Below are 6000 nucleotides of genomic sequence, written 5' to 3'. Positions count from 1 at the left end.
CAGGATTCCAGCTAGGAAGGAAAAGGAGGGAGGAGGGAAAGGTCCCTTGAAATACCATTTTAATTTCCCGTTTCTGTTTTTCAGTTATTGTTTCAGTTCGGTTTTGCCTGATTCCAAGAAAGAGGGAGGAAGTTATCAGCATCTGTAAAGGTCTTGGTCTTCTCCCAATGCTGAGGCTGAAAAAATGTTCATCTAGTCTTAGAAGCTTTTGCTGAACTGTCTATTATAGAGCCACAACTAAGCATATGCATAAACCCTTAAATGCTTTAAATGAGATAATAGAAATTATCCACCTGCTCTGTGAAGCTCTGTCTCATCAGTTTTGCAGCATTAGCGCGAGTACAGCCCTGAGCACCTCATAGTTCATCCTCCTGCTTCTACCAGCAGTCACGTAATCGATAAACACCAATGACCCGGTTTCTCTCTTAACCACAAAGGACCAGTAAAGTGCCCGCATCACTGCATCTGCACCACCAATCCCAGACAACCAAGATGGCGAAGCTCTCGATTTACCGGTCGAACTACTTCTCTCTTTCCATCAGTTTGGTTTCGTCTGTCCACAAGTCGTGTTTACAGAACTGTTGCGGCTCTTTAAGATGGTGTAACCGGAGGATTGCACCTTGCTGTAAACTCTCTGCATTAGCATCCATCGAGGCATCTCTGGATTGTAGACCTTGATCCTCGTGCCTCTTCAACGGTGTTCCTGACTTGGTTTGAAGTTGGTTTTCTAAACCATGGAAATAATTATATCATCGTGCACTTAAGTTGTCTTCTGTGTTCTTTCAGGCCTGTTGGTGTTGCCGAATTGCTGAGCGTATTCATTTTCTCATCTCTCTGATTGGTTTATTTGGGGTTTTCAGCCTGATAATGGCCTCCTACACTTGCACTGGCATCTCAGATATGATGTCTGCTTCATTTACCATGAAACAACAAGATGGGAGGCCTCACTGCAGGACTGTGTACAAAAATGGATCTCTACAACTGAAATACCTGATGTGAGGTGCCAACCAAGCCCGCTCATAAATATATTCCAGTCCAGAGACAAGAGACCAGAGGCTGTAACTGTAAGTGGTAAATGAACTATATAGCACATTTCTACTCTGACTACTCAGAACATGTTATGCAACATACGTCATTCATCCATTGATTATTTCCCCATTTTTAAAAATTCACAATCCAGTGAATGCATCACAGAGCAACGTGGGGTCGAGTGTCTCACCATAGGATACTTGCAGCACGCAGACTGATCTAGCGCCGAGAAATTGGATCAGATCATCAACCTTCAAGTTTGTAGATGATCTGCTCTGCCTACTGAGCCCAGTGTTGCCAACTTAGCGACTTTGTCGCTATATTTAGCGAGTTTTCAGACCCCCTTAGCGACTTTTTTTCTAAAAAGCGACTAGCGACAAATCTGGCAACTTTTTCTGGTGTTATTGGAGATTTATTTATGACGACTTTTTGACATCAAAGCGCGTATCGCTTTTACTCTCAACAAGCAGCGGGTGCTGCCGTGGGCGCCTCACCCGTGCCAAAGCGCTCACAGGCGGAGGATAGTCCTCCCCCAGCTGCTATCAGGGCAGGTGATGTTCACACCTGTGCGTCCAAACGACAAATGAATCGCGCATGAGTTCTTCTTTTACTGTTAGGCTGTTTTATGGATCACAAGGTTTAAAACTACTTATAAACACACACTCTCACACACAGTAACTCCACCAGAGTGCCAATTTCGGGTCACTTTTGCCGGTCCAGGCCCGGATTAAAGAGCAGGGTTGGAATTGTGACATTAAAAAAAACAATAATTGCTAAAATAAATTTAATTTGTAGTTCTAAATAAACTCTAAATGCATTTAGGACGTTTTTTACTCACTTTATGTCTCTTCCATGATGTTATTTCTCTCTCCAACAACTTAGGTTACAATTACATTAGCATGACAAATTATGCAAATTAGGTGATGATGTCATTTGGCGACTTCTAGCGACTTTTAGGACAGCCAATAGCGATTTTCCTTACTGAGGAGTTGGCAACACTGACTGAGCCACAGCTAGCTTTAGATCAGCAAGAGCTCCTTCACCATCAGAGCTCTTCCTGCAGAGTGCTTAACTCAAAAGCAGACTGCATTGGCTCAAATGAGTCATGTAATAAATATTTCAGAGGCTGATTTGAAACAGGTCTGTGGTTATTCAAAAGAAATATTCCATCTTTAGTGATTGCAACAGCTTTAAAACATCCTGGGAAAAAACGGACATTGCTGTGATATTGCATCAGTCCACTGGGCAGCAGCCTGTGTTGTGTTGGGGTGTGAATGTTTGACTGTTATTTCCTGAACGACCTAAAAACTGTTCAGCCGAGTCACTCAGCATTTTCGTCATCTTTATAAATATCGCGTTTTGTAGATTTGTAACTCAATAATAACCCTTTTTACAGTTGTGCATGTTTTTACTATTTTTAATCTTCCCTGTAAATGTTATTAAGGCACGCCTCGAGTGTGATCATAGACTGTGTCATGGAAGTTTTTAAGTAAACTGCAAACACTTGATGAGATTCTTTTATCGCATGCTGCAGCATGGTGAGAGCGTCATCTCTAAAGATGGGCCGCCACCCTCGTGTCGTATATACGAACTGACAAAACACACAGAGCCAAAGGGAAGTCCACAGCACACACAGTAGGTCTGTGCCTTCAGCTCATCCTTAGCTCCTCTGGGAAAGGGAATCACGACTATGTTCTTCACTTAGTCACCTAAATGTGGCAGCACGAAGAATGGAGAGTCTTCACAATTTGACAAAAACCCGACAACGCCACCCTGGGAATTTCACCCAGACATTACTGGATTGAGATGATGCTAATCACCAAGAAGGCAGCTCAAGCAAAGGTGCGTAGTACACTGAGGGTCCCACCGCCAAGGCACCCCAGTCACTTCCACTTCAGGCCCTCTGCATCTGAATAAAAGAATCCATCCATCCATCTTCATCCGCTTTATCCGAGGCCGGGTTGCGGGGGCAGCAGCCTAAGCAAAGAGGCCCAGACTTCCCTCTCCCCAGCCACCTCCTCCAGCTTATCTGGGGGAACACCAAGGCGTTCCCAGGCCAGCCGAGAGATATAATCTCTCCAGCGTGTCCTGGGTCTGCCCCGGGGCCTCCTCCCGGTGGGACATGTCTGGAACACCTCACCCACACTGAAAAAAATTCTTTCAATTTACTTGATTTTATTGTGTACATCAGTCCCACATAATATGAATAAGTATGACTGACTTAATTTTCCACTTTCCCTCAAGTAATTAATGCTTGTCAAATCAAAGTATTTTATTTACATCAGATTACTTTAAAAAAATCATGTTTGATGTACTAATATTAATCTATTATCATAATATCAATGTATTGCATAATGTCAATATATTTTAATGTTTAACACCAACTTATTTTTATTTACCAGTGGTACGCAATGATATTATGTAATGTAAACACATTGCAATTATGTTCCTGCAACACAAATTAGGGCTTTAAATCCTACTTAATGTTTTCAATTGAAATATTAACTGATCATTATTGACAAAAAAGGCAAAGACTGAGTGCTACTGAACAATTCACCTTTATTAAACTGTAACAGCAGTGAAAGCAGCAATTCTGCCATGAACAAGTCCAAAATCACATCCATCATCATCTCTTACATATAACATTTGTATTAATTACATAATTGAAAATGTAAACTAAATTAAGACTACCTGAAAAAAAGCAACACGCTTTTATGAATAAACAGATTTACACAAATATAACTTGTGTATTATTTGACAACAGTTTCAGCTTCTGTACAAGTATTTACCTGTACAAGATTTCAACTAAGTTGAGCTTTAAATGACAATGTCTGTGAAGGTTCTCAGTCATCCAGGTCATCGTAGTCAAAGGAGCTTGCAAAGAAAAGCGTCTGGACTTCTTTAAGTTGCTTGAAGACGTTTCACCTTCATCCGAGAAGCTTCTTCAGTTCTAAGGTCAAATGGTGGAGAGTCCCAGATTTAAACCTAGTGGGAGTTTCCCCCCACAGAGGGACAAAAGGACCCCCTGATGATCCTCTAATCGCCTGAGCCAAGGTGTGGAACTGGGTGTGGGTCCCAATCAGCCAGAGTTTCGGGTGAGTTTGTTGTGAAACCTGGCCCCACCTTATCATGCGAATTCCTGAGGTCAGATGTCCCAGGATGTGAGTGGGCGTTAAGACGTCTGGGAAGGGAACTCAAAACTGGATTATAGATGGCAGACAGTTGGTGTCGTAAACCACCGCCTCTGTTCAAAGATGGTCGCTGACAGTGGACATAGATGCTTCTTTCACTCCTCTTTCAAACCATCTGTCCTCTCTGTCCAAAATGTGAACATTGGCATCCTCAAAGAGTGACCTTTGACCTTTAGATGCAGATGGACAGCTGAGTCTTGTCCTGTGGAGGTGGCTCTTCTGTGTTGTGCTATGTGCTTGTGAAGTGGCTGTTTGGTCTCTCCAATGTAGAGGTCTGGGCATTCCTCGCTGCTGTACAGCAAACGCCACATTGTTAAGTCTGTGTTTTGGCGTTTTGTCTTTCGGGTGAACCAGTTTTTGTCTGAGTGTGTTGCTGGGTCTGAAATGCACCGGGATGTCATGCTTGGAGTTTTTCTGATACACCGGCTACATAGGGGATGACCATGTTGTTGCGTCTGTCCTTCTTATCCTCCATCGCTGGTGTCTGATCTTCTTTTCTGTGCCTCTTTGCTGACTTTAAGAACGCCCATTTAGGATAACCGCATGTTTTGAGTGCTTCCTTTACATGTGTGTGTTCCTTCCTTTTCCTTCAGGCTTAGAGGGAACATGTTCTGTCTTAAATGACATTGTTACATAACTAATACCAAACACCTACATGAATTTTAATCTTCATTTTAAACATGTAAGCAGGACATTAAGGTTGACTTAGAACATATTGCTAAAAATCATCAGTAAAAATTTCTTACAACATGATACCAAAAGGAAAAATCATCCTTCATTGCAGTCACATGAGGGAAAAGCAATAAAAACATAAGCAGTATAACGTTACTGAACACAAAATGAAAAACTGCAAAGAATTGCAGAAGTGCAGTCTTTGACTTCTCAATGAAACAGATGGTTTTTGAAAGCAAGAACTTTAGAGAGTTTAGCTCCATCCAGTTCCATGAAAACCTTCTGGAAAACGTCAAAGGTGTAGCGAAGGTCAGCAGGGTAGGCAAGGTTTAGTGCATACATGAGTCCAAATAGCATTATCACAGCAAATGCTACATTATCCAAATTCTTCGCCACCCTGATGCCTGCGAGGACAACTCTTGTTCATCTGCTGAAGCTTGCTCTTTAAGAAGATAAATTCAAACAGTGGTGTCTTCAACAGTCTCACTGATGGCACGTTCTTCCATGCCCTGTAAAAAAGAAGCCATGTTAGTCATTTCCAAGTAAGTAATATGACACACTGTGGAAAGTCCAAAAAAACCCAAAAAACAAAATCAAGTACATACCACATACTCCCAGATAAGCATGCCAGTAGAGGTGGGAATCACCATACATCCCACGATACGATATTATTGCAATTTTTAAAAATATTTTGCGATATTCAGATTCTGTACATAAAGGTAAACTTTATCAATATTCATTTTCTCTAATATCAAAGTCTCACACTCAGTCTTTCTCTCATTTCAGTTTTATTGTTGACAAACTGAACGGTTTGTATTACAGTCTAGTCCAACTTAACTGAATCAACCATCTGGTACAATTATAGCTATTCTGAACTATGCAGTTTATGAAAACTTTGCAGCCCCTTCAGCAACTGAAGAATTTGAAAGTAAATGAAAACAAAATATAATTTTACATTAAATAAAAAAGTTTTAAACTTAATTAAAATAAAACATGTCTTAAATTAAAATAAGTAAACTGTCATGTTTATTGCTGCCATAAAAAAGTTAAACACATTTGGACCAGTCCACAAAAACTTTTTTTGTAACAAAATATCAATTTCTGCTGT

This window comes from Neolamprologus multifasciatus, chromosome 1 (genome assembly GCF_963576455.1).
Source record: "Neolamprologus multifasciatus chromosome 1, fNeoMul1.2, whole genome shotgun sequence".
NCBI lineage: Eukaryota > Metazoa > Chordata > Actinopteri > Cichliformes > Cichlidae > Neolamprologus > Neolamprologus multifasciatus.
This window is presented reverse-complemented; position numbering follows the sequence as displayed.